Source organism: Phodopus roborovskii, unplaced genomic scaffold (assembly GCF_943737965.1).
Source record: "Phodopus roborovskii unplaced genomic scaffold, PHOROB, whole genome shotgun sequence".
In the NCBI taxonomy this organism is placed as follows: Eukaryota; Metazoa; Chordata; class Mammalia; order Rodentia; family Cricetidae; genus Phodopus; species Phodopus roborovskii.
This window is the reverse complement of record NW_026126469.1, coordinates 8224876-8235918: the sequence shown is the minus strand read 5'-3', so window position 1 is coordinate 8235918 and position 11043 is coordinate 8224876. Positions and strand designations below refer to the sequence as shown.

At 42.1% G+C, this 11043-nt stretch overlaps 1 pseudogene; it reads right to left on the bottom strand.

The window, feature by feature from the left end:
* Positions 1-6386: 6386 nt before the first annotated feature.
* On the bottom strand, positions 6387-7149 carry LOC127227206 (60S acidic ribosomal protein P0-like; annotated as a pseudogene).
* Positions 7150-11043: the final 3894 nt, after the last annotated feature.

Sequence of the window (11043 nt, the reverse complement as noted above, 5' to 3'; positions counted from 1 at the left end):
GGTTGGGGATGGGGGTTGAAAATAGTGGGGGTAAAGTCTTTTCTAGACTTTTGGGAGGGCAGTTAGAAATAGTGAGGATAAAGGCAATTCCCATACTTCTGATGGGGCCCAGGATCAGAAGTATCTTTCTGGACAGCCAAGCATATAGTATCAGAAAAAGGACTGAGACAGATTTTAGGAACTAGGTTCCATTTGAGCCATTGTTTGAGGTAATTTTTCATTTCTATCATGTTTCTGGTTCTTGGAAGTTGCATTTTTAAGAAAAACACTAACAAGGCAATCACAGAAGCATTTCCTCCATTGAGATGATCATAGAAGTCATATCATTACCAAATTGGAGTTAACTTCCGATTAGGTGCTGAACTGTTTTAAAATTTTATTCTTGATCCCAGTTTTAATCTGTGGATTCTGAGCTACAAAGATATTGGTGGTGAATGGCATGAACTTGCTTGGTCTGCAGAGGTTAGAAGGCACTGGTTCCACTGGGTCTTTGTGAACCACCATGTTAATTATGGAGGCCAACCCCAGGTCTTTCTAAGGCAGCAAGTAGCTGGTTATCTGTTGCTCATGCCTTATTCCCAGCACTCAGGAGGCAGAGGCAGGTGGATCTCCGAGTTCATGGCCAGCTTGATCTGCAGATCAAGTTTCAGGGCAACTTCCAAAGCAATACAGAGAAAACCCTGTGTGAAAACAAAAGCAGTATGTATTCTTGCTGAGCCAGCTCTCTGGTGCCAGGTCTGATTTTCTTTTTTCTTTTTTTTTTTTTTTTTTTTTTTTTTTTAAGTGTGTGCTATTACTGCAGTTGTGATACAGGTATATAACAAGCTTGAAATATTTAATAAGCCTTTTACTATTTGAGACTATTGTAATGCCTAAGTTGATTCTGGGACTACAGCCTTAAATTGCATCTTTTATTCAGTGTTCTTAACCAAACCAAATTTCCAAAATATGTGCTTTCCCTCCTTTTGTTTTGTTTGGAACTTTTTGCTTTTGAGATTAGATCTATCTAGTCCTACTTATCCTACAGCTTGCTGCATAGACCAGGCTGGCCTCAAACTCAGAGATCCAACTGCTTCTGCCTTCTAAGTGCTGGCATTACAGATACACATTGATTCTGGTACACCCTGTGAATGGAATAGGCATGGTTAGTGCTTATGCCAACAATTTTGATTGAGCAGATTGCCCTGGTTTATTTTTAGCCAGAATGCTTTTGGGGTATGGATTCTTAGGTGTGCTAAATTGGTCCTGTTTTGGAGTTCACAAAGAACACAGAATCAAGAATACCACTGGATAGTCAATAGCTAATAGCAGTTGCTGCTCTTCCAGAGGGTTCTCATAGTACATAGGCACGCATGCTTGTAACACTTGTATACGTGAAACATTTTTTGAAACTTTTAGGATAATTTTACTGACTTGGTGAAAATTTGCAAAGATTTCACATCAGGTCATCGATTGTAGAAGATATTGTGAGGAGGGTGGGTAAGTTAATACAGGGTAAAGTGATAGCATAATAGTTTGAAGCTTGATTGGTGTTAGGTTAGGTGCAAGTTTCTAGGAAAAGAAGCAGGTCTTGCTTAACACCATAACGAGAAAATGTGAGTTTGGTGAACAAAGCATGAACAGTAAATACTGGATGTTGGTCTGTAACTTGGTGAGTTCCAAAGTCAGAATGGGTCTTAATGAGGACTTAATGAATACTACTATGAGCTACTTCTGGCTGCCTACAGTTGATCTTTCATCTTGCATTAACTATTCCAGGTTTTCAAAGCTATCTGTCAATCAAATTAACACAGCTTTGTTTTTTGGAACAGTTATGCTGCTTCTATGCAAGGACTTGATAAAGCAGGAACAGAATCAGAAATAGTTGGTGTGGTTATAGAGATGTTGATATGGTCCTGATGGTTTGCAAAGGTGCTTTGAAAACCACATAACCAGCTGAGTGTATGCTAATTTCAGAGTTAGATCTCTTGAGGCCAGCCTGGTTTACATCAATTCCAAGGTATCTATGAACTTTTTTTTTGGGGGGGGGGGTGGATCAAGACAGGGTTTCTCTTTGAAACAGGCCTGACTATCCTGGAACATGGCTTACTTAGTTGGTACAGGTGCTTGCTGGCCAACGTAAATTGAGCTCCGGAACCCATCTGCTGACATCCATACACACAATGTAATTTAGGAAGAAATATGAGAGCAGTGTCTGACTGCTCTCAGTGTGGTTTTAGTTTGTTCCTTTTGATGCCACATGTTCCATTGTGTGAGGGCATGGTGGTTTTTATCTGTTATAAGATGGCCTGCTTATAGTAAGGTTTTGTTTTTTAAAGACAAGTTCTTAGTGTCCCATAACTTGCTTTGTGCATAGCTGAGGGTGTTCTTGTTTTTCATCTTCCTGGTTCCACCTCTTTCTTGAGTACAAGAATTATACACCATGATACAAGTTCATGCCATACTCTGGGGACTAAACCTAGATCCTGCTACTGACTGAGATGTCTTAAATCCCAGTTTAACTTCCAATATTCAGCATTCTTAGTTTTTCCTTGTTAAATTTTTGCACTTTTCCTATGTGGGTGAATGGGGACCAGAGGAAGGATTTTGGGAGTTCTCTTTCACTATGGATTGGGGGTGGAACTCAGGTAACCAGCCTTGCACAGCAGGTACTTTTACATATTGAGACGTCTTCACAATCTGTTTTTTTTAATTTGCCCATCTATTGATTTGTTGTTGTTGTTTTTCAGACAGGATTTCTCTGTGTGCCCTGGCTGTCCTATAAGTTAATATGTAGATCAGGCTGGCCTTGAACTTGAGATCTACCTATCTCACATTTTTACAAAGAAATTTGGGTATGTGGATGTTTTGCCTGTATGTGTGTACCTTGTGTATGGCTGGTGTCCATGGAGGTCAGAAGACAACTGTTGGAGCCCTGGACCTGAAGTTACATATGTAAATCATGCAGGCCTGAGAATCAAACCTGGGTCCTCTGTAAGAACAGATAGTGTTCTTAACAGCCGAGCTATCTCTGCAGCCCTTGGTCTCAATGACTTTAATATGTATTTTTTGTGTTTTAGCCATTTATGTGGGGGTTTTTTTTTCTTCAGTTTTTGTGTTAATATTTTAAAATAAGTTCATTATAGTGGGGCACACTTGTAATCCCAGTACTTGGGAGATAGAGGCAGGTTTATCAGGAGTTGAGGGTCTTCCTGAGCTACATTAGACCCTGTCATAAAGTTCACTGCATAGACATAGTCGCTAAAGAAATAGGTCATGTGTGTTTGTGTGTGCTTGCACCTGTGCATGGAAGTCTTTGGCAAAAGTCAGGAGAACAAATATAGCTGGTGATGCAGTTTGAAGGCCCATGAGCCAGTGGTGTAGAACTTAGTGTGAAAGTCTGAGAAGCCAGATCACTGAAGGTGAGAAAAACAAACATTCCTGCTCACTCCTGAGAGAGTGAGAGATTAATTTTGTTCTCCTTGGGGTATGTGTATGTAGTGGTGCATACCTGTGGGTGTGCAGGATGCAACATAACTGCATGTAGAGGCCAGAGGAGGAAGTAGAGTATTTGCCTTAGTAAGGGTTTCTTGAGATAACCATGACCATGGTAACTCATAAAATGTTTAATTGGGGTGGCTCTTTCATTTTCAGAGGTTCAGGCCATTATCAACATGGTTGGGTTTAGGCAGACATGATGCTGGAGAGGTAGTGGACAGTTCTACATCTTGTAGGCAACAGGAAATGGACTGTGTCACAGTGAACAAAGCTTGAGCATAGGCTTCAGCCCACCTCCACAGTGGCACACTTCCTTCAGACTGCCACGTGGCTCTCACTGGAGGGAAGCTTGCTGTTTGGCTAGACTGGTGATGGGGGAGCTTGCAGAACCTCCCAGCACTGGGGAGGGGGAGGGGGCTTAGGCTTGTAGAACCATGTCATGGAAAGGAAATTCCCTGAAAGATAAATGTATTCTGCTTCAAAGGAGACAAAAGCAGTGTGCACACTGCACTGACTGCCATACCTTTCATCACATTGTTTTGATTTTGTTTCTCTTTTGAAAAAAGCTTCTTAAATTCATGAGGAACTAAAACTTATGACAATCCTTTTGTCCCAGCCTCAAGTGCTAGGAATTCATAGGTGTGAGCCATCATACCTATCACTCATAGTAAATTTTTTTTCTGTCAGTAGGTGTTGGGGTGTAGCTCAGTGGTACAGTGCTTCCTTAGTGTGGGTAGGGCTCTGGCTTGAGCCCCAGCACCTCAAAAAAAAAAAAAAAAGGGTAGAGTTAGCACTTCTGAGTTCCAAGGGGTCTGTCTCTGATGTTCCTCTTGCCTTTTGGTTCTGTTCTGTGGGGTGTAGGAGATTGGCCACAGCAGTGACTGAAGCTGCCTGGCTGGGAAATAAAGTCATGAGAGGAGGAGGTTGTTGAAAAAGCAATAAAATAGGAACTCAAGAGCAAGGGTATGAAAAGGGAAAGGTCATTGTGAGGATTCCAGCTTTAAAGTTATGGGCCTGCAGGTGAGTGCTATGGTTTTCAGCCACCTGCAGCCATGCTGAAACCTGTGGACCGAGCAGCGGGTGAGTGAGTTGATGGTCCTGGTAACTGCCAAGGGCCTATGTTACCTTTGAAGCACATGCAGATGTCTATGGTCTGGGCTGCTGCCTGAAGCCATGTGAATGTCCTAAGATGCTGGTGAACTGGCCCTGCGGGAGGAAAGCTCGCCCAGGTCCTTTGTGGGAGAATGGACCCTACCCCTCTAGTGAGAATTGGCTCTGCTGGTTACCAACAGGCAAAGCAGCACAGATGATGGCTTGGTGCTGGTGTGGGTATTCCAGCCTCACCACAGGTGGTGGAGGCAGGGAGAGCTGGCCCTGCCCCTTTCCAGCTCTCCTTGTTGATAGCTTCTGGCATAGATACAGATCATGCATCCTCCCTTGAGTGGGGCTGGCCAATAGGAATTTGATCATGCTCCTGGGTATATAGATAACACAAAATGGACTCTCCCCCCCCCCCTTATTTTAGGGGAGGTCATGGGGGGAGAGGTGGCTGACATGGGAAGATAGGTGAATTCAATAGGGGTGCATAATGCAAGATTCTCAAATTTTTAAAAGTCATTTTTGAATTGTGGGATCAGAACCAGAGTCAGGAAGGACATACGAGTCTACATGCCTTGGAGCAGGACACTTGAAAACAAACCTCATCAAAAGGAGTCCCATAGGAAAGGAATTGAACATGTTCCTGGCCCCTCCTATGGAGTTGGTAAGGTGTACAGAGTTAATGGCCCAGTGTTGAGCTGGGGGCTGGAATCAGTGTCCCTGGCAGGGGCACTTCCATACAGCAGAAGCTAAGAGGGTGTCCAGAAAAGCTGCTGAAACCAGGTGCCAGCAGGCGTGCTGACTCAGGCCAATATGAGCATCCAAACCCATGTCACACACCTCCCACCCCATGCATGAGTCTTTACTGCAGCTGTTGGTGCAGGACCAGGCTTACAAGTTGCTTTTCACGTCACTTTGCCAAGTGAGTGTCCACTAATCCTTGCCCCCTCAACCCAGTGCCAGGCTGAGAAGTAAATGACAGCGATTTCTTTGGCATTTTCTCCTGGGATAAGTAAAGTTAGTTCAATATGTAGACTCAGTATATTTTCATGTCTATATAGCCCCAAGGCTAGAAGTTATATAAATATAATTAGGTCTGTGTTTGCTTATGATTGAATCACTTAAGAATACCTAGATGGGTGGGACATTTGTGTAGAGCTTTGAAACAGGAAAGCCAATAGTGTTAAAAAAACATCAAGTAAGATGATATACATGTATAAAGTAAGAGGAATTAAGACATTTCCAAACAAAACCCAGAGAATCTCATTGCCAATACATATGATCTATTGGGAATTTTTTTAAAAAATCTTTTAGGCTAGAAGAAAATTATACTCAGTAGAAAAATAAATGAAGAAGCCAGGGTTAAAGTACTGGAGGAAGTAAACGTGAAGATCAATGAAAACTGCTTTTCTTGTTTCTAATATTCTCAGAAGATATTTAGTTTAAACAAACAAATCCCAAGGCTGGAGAGACTGCTCTTGCAAGTGACCTGAGTTTGGTTTCCAGAGCCCACCTCAAGTGATCCCAAGCAACTGTAACTCCACCTGTAGCATCTGACATTCTCTTCTAGGCTCCTGAGTGCCTGAATACATGTGCATATGCCTATAAAGTGCAATGGCCTATGTGCATGGAAGTAGAATAATAAAATTTTTGTATGCTCACTGAAGAAATTAAAGATATATCCATTAAATAAATGGCAGTTTCAGGCATAAGGATGTAAGACAGGAACACTTTTTTTTTTTTTTTTTTTAAGAAGTAATCCTTTATTTTCCAAATTAAGCTGGGTGAGTTGGTTTCTTTGAAGGGATTAGTCAAAGAACAGATTTGGCTGGGGCTACAGCTGCAGCAGGAGCAATGTTGGTGGTAGCAGCCACAAATGCAGATGGTTCAGCCAAGAAGGCCACGCTTGACCTTTTCACCAAGTGCGAAGGTGTACTCAGTCTCCACAGACAACGCCAGGACCCTCTTGTACCCATCGAGGATACAGAGAAAACGCAGGCAACATTTCGAATACCCTCTAGGAAGTGAGATTAAAGAGTCTGCTCCTTGATGTCAATCAAGCAGTCCCGGGCTGTAAACGCTGCCATGGTCAAGCGCCTGCTGCATGATCAGCGCAAAGGAGAGCTGGGAGAAGTCCACCATGTCCGGCAGTGTGGCTTCGCTGGCTCCTACTTTGTCTCCTGTTTTTATCAACTGCATGTCACTCAGAATTTCAGTGGTACCGAACCCGGAGAAATTAGTGGTTAATACCTAAAGCCTGGAAGAAAGAGGTCTTCTCAAGCCCCAGACCAGTGTTCTGGGCTGGCACAGTGACCTCACACGGGGCGATGGCACTTTAGTGAGGTCCTCAAAGCCTACGATTCCCGAGATACCAGGCGACTGTTTCTTCAGTGCTGGATTGTTTTCTGGTTGTCCCCCAATGGCCTTGCACATCATTGTGTTCTTGCCCATCAGCATCACAGTCTTTCCTCACATTGTCTGCTCCCACAACACAGCATTCTGGGTAGTCATCCAAAAGTTGGACAATCTTAAGGAAGTAGTTGGACTTCAGGTAGCCCTGTCTTCCCTGAGCATGGAGGCAGTGCGTCAGGGATTGCCCCCGAGTTTGAAGACGATGTTACTCTAATGAAATCACCTGGCAAGAGGCAGAAACAACTTCCTCAAACAACAATTCTCAAAACTAGAATATTTTATGATGTGAATGTTGTGGAATAATCTTGTTATGCACTGTGAAGACGTCACTGTTACTGGTTTAATGAAAAGCTGAACGGCAGGATTTCCAAACATAGAGGATGAGGACACTGGGAAGAGGGGCAGAGATGGGAGAAGTCAGTCAGACATGGAATGAGTGGGACACACAAAATGGGATAGAGGTAAAAGCCTCTGTAGGAATGAATTTAAGTTGTAAGAGCTAGTTAGAAACATGCCTAAGCTTGTTGAGCTTTCATAATTATTAATAAGGAGGAGCTGGTGGCCCAAAAGAAAAGTTTGTCTATATCTAAATATCATAATATTAGCATAATAAACCTAACATCAAGCATTACTTTGTTGTAAACAACAAACTTCAGGACAAAGAGATTACTGTAGAACAGACATTTTGTTATGATAAACATTCATGATGAATACACAGTTACAGTACATATGTACAGAGCTTTAACACATAAAACAAAACTGACAAATGGAGAAGAAACAAAACTTAACAGCTGAGACTACAAAACAAGGAGCTGTGGAGACAGCTCTGCAGGTACAAGTGCTTGCTGTGAGACCCTGGTGGCCTGGTTTGATCCCTGGCACCCACGTTTAAAAAACAAAACACAAACAAACAAACAAAGCTAGATGTGATTGCATGCATCTGTAACCTACCGCTCCTCCAGTGAGATGGGAGACAGAGAGAATTGCCCAGAAGCAGGCAGGCCAGTTACTGTGGACTCCACAGTGCAACCCAAACAATGAGAGACCCTGGCTCAAAATAAGATGGTGGGTACGAATTGATTTCCAAAAACTGTCCTCTGATCTGCGCACACCATGGCATGTGAACACCAGCACCCATATATCACACACACTCAAAAGCAAATAAGACTTTTTTTAAAACAAACCAGGAAGGCCACCATAGGCTTGACTGATATTATTAACTATTTCAGTCTTTTGACATATACAGAATATTACATGGAATAAATGAAGAATACGCCTTCTTCTCATATGTATGTACAACATTAATCATTTTCTCCGGATATACCTTAACTAAAACTGAGTTCAACAACTGAAAGACATTGAGGAAATCCCCAAATATTTGGAAATTAAACAACATGCCTAATCAACCCATAGGTAAGAGAAGTTGATAATATATCCTCTCTCATCTGAGGTTCCTAGCTCCAAATCTTCAGAAGTGAAAACATATCCTGAGGTAACTGAAGAAACCAGGAAAGCAAAGGGGACTATTACCAAGGTTAGGGAGGTGGAAAAGAAAGGCAAATACAGAAGGAGGGTAAAATAACAGTAAAGATGTCTGAAAAAGTCATAAGGAATCATATTGATTCTCTACCTAAAATACCTATAATCTATATAAGTCAGTTATAAATACACACATATAGTTTAAATGAAAATTTCCCATCTGGCCTGACAATATTCCTTCCAATATCCCCAAATTACCCAACAAAACCCCAATACCAAGCATTAGAAGCCATTTTTGAATTGTTGGTCAGGGTTGTCTAAGAGGCTTCAAAACATTTCAGGTTGATGATGTTGCTCTTAGCTGCTCCTGAAAGGTAGAAAGTTAATCCCTATTGCTGAAGACACCATGTGCTTCTGTCACACAGCCTAGAGTATCTTGAGCTGCCTTTCTGAGGCCTACCTTTTATGGTACTAGAAGTCACCATGAAAGCTTCCAAAGGAGGTAAGCAACCAATAGTCTTGCCCAGACATGACACTTGTGAACCACAATAGTATGTCACAATAACCCTAAGGGTACAGTAGTGGCACACATACCTTGGCAGTAACCAAGAGCTTTTAATTTGTACTTAAGACCTGTGCGATATCAGGGGCTTTGAAGATCAGCCTCAATGCCCCCCTCAGGGTTCAGACACGATGCTTCAGCAAGTGGAATAATTAGAAAAATCTGAGGGTGAATGAACTCTCCACAATGTATTTTCCCACATGTTCCTTTTTAAAATATTTTTAAAATTTATTAATTTATTTTTTACATTCCAATTCCAGTTCCCCCTCCCTTCTTTCCTCCCACTCCCCCACTTCCTTCCCACCCCACTTCCTATCTGCTCCTCAGAGAGGGTAGGGCCTCCCCTAGAATGTCTACTAAGTCTGTCCCATTATCTCATTGAGTCAGGACCAAGGTACCCCCCTCCTGGCAATGTATGGGGCTGAACAAGGTATCTCTCCATATAGAATGGTCTCCATTAAGTCAGTTTGTGCATATGAGTTAGATCTTGGACCCACTGCCAGTGACCTCATATATTGTCCCAGCTGCACCATTGTCACCTATATTAAGAGTCCAATTCAATCTTATGCAGGATCCCCATTTGTCAGACCTGAGTCAGCAATCTCTCACTAGTTCTGATCAGCTAATTCTATGGGTTTCCCCATCATGGTCTTGACTCCTTTATTCATATTATCACTCCTCACTTCTACTGTCCTCCAGGAGCTTGGCCCAATGGTTAGTTGTGGATTTCTACATCTGCTTTCATCTGTTTCTGGAAGAGGGTTCTAGCATCTCTGGGACTGTGGATTATAGGCTGGGTATATTTTGTTTTATGTCTGGTATCCACTTATGATTAGGTACATATGTCTGGGTTACCTCATGTAAAATGGTGGGTTTTTTTCCATTCTGTCCATTTGCCTGCAAATTTTAGGATGCCATTGTTTCCTACTGCTGAGTAGTACTCCATTGTGTAAATGTACTACATTTTCTTTATCCATTCTTCAGTTGAGGGGCATCTAGGTTGTTTCCAAGTTCTACCTATTATAAATAATGCTGCTATGAACATAGTTTAGCAAATGTCCTTGTGGTGAGTGTCCCTCCTTTGAGTATTGAAGGGTCTTGAGGTAGGTTGATTCCTAATTTTCTGAAAAATCGCTATACTGACTTCCATAGCAGCTGTACAAGTTTGCACTCCCATCAGCAAAGGAGGAGTGTTCCCTTTACTCCACATCATTTCCAGCATAAGCTGTCATCGGTGTTTTTAATCTTAGCCATTCTGGTCAGTGTAAGATGGCACTACATCAGTTTCTTTATTGTTCTGTTTCTATTCCAGTCTTCCTGTCCTACTTCTAATTCCTCCTAGCTTCTTCTACTCTATAAATTCCTCTCCAGGAGGATTGAAGTGATAAAATACAAGAGTTACCTTCTCATTGGTCAAGAGCACATTCCTAGGGTAAGTGATAGGGAGCTGACCCATTGCCATGGCAACACAAGGGTCCAAGGTTACAGAAGTGATACTGTGACCAGGGGGCAGGGGATACAGTGAGATAAGCTTTGAAACATAGGTCATTTGTTTACAGACTGGCAAGCAAAGAACTCACATGCTTTCCTTAGTAACCTTGGTTAACCTTGGTGGGACATTGCAATTCTGACCTTGAGCATAGCTGCAAAGTTCCAAATTTATGATCTATATACAACAATACTTTAGTCTAGTTTGAACTTTCTTTGAGGTGAAATTGAGCTAATTGTGTGCAGCAGTCTGAGCAAAAGAACAAGGCAGGTTGTTAAGTGTCCACAGTTCTTATGAGACATGTCCCAGTATATATTCCATGTATCAAAATTATACAGCCAGATGAAAAGTCATCTTCCTGACTGTCCACAGAATGTGTGCCCAGTAGATGGAACATTTTCATGAGATAAACACACAAGTAGTAGGGAAAACAGCCAAAGATATTCTTAGAAAGAGATGAATTTCTTAAGGAAAAATGAAGTGACTCATGAGAGAAATTACAGACAGGAGCAGTTGGTTTCCACAA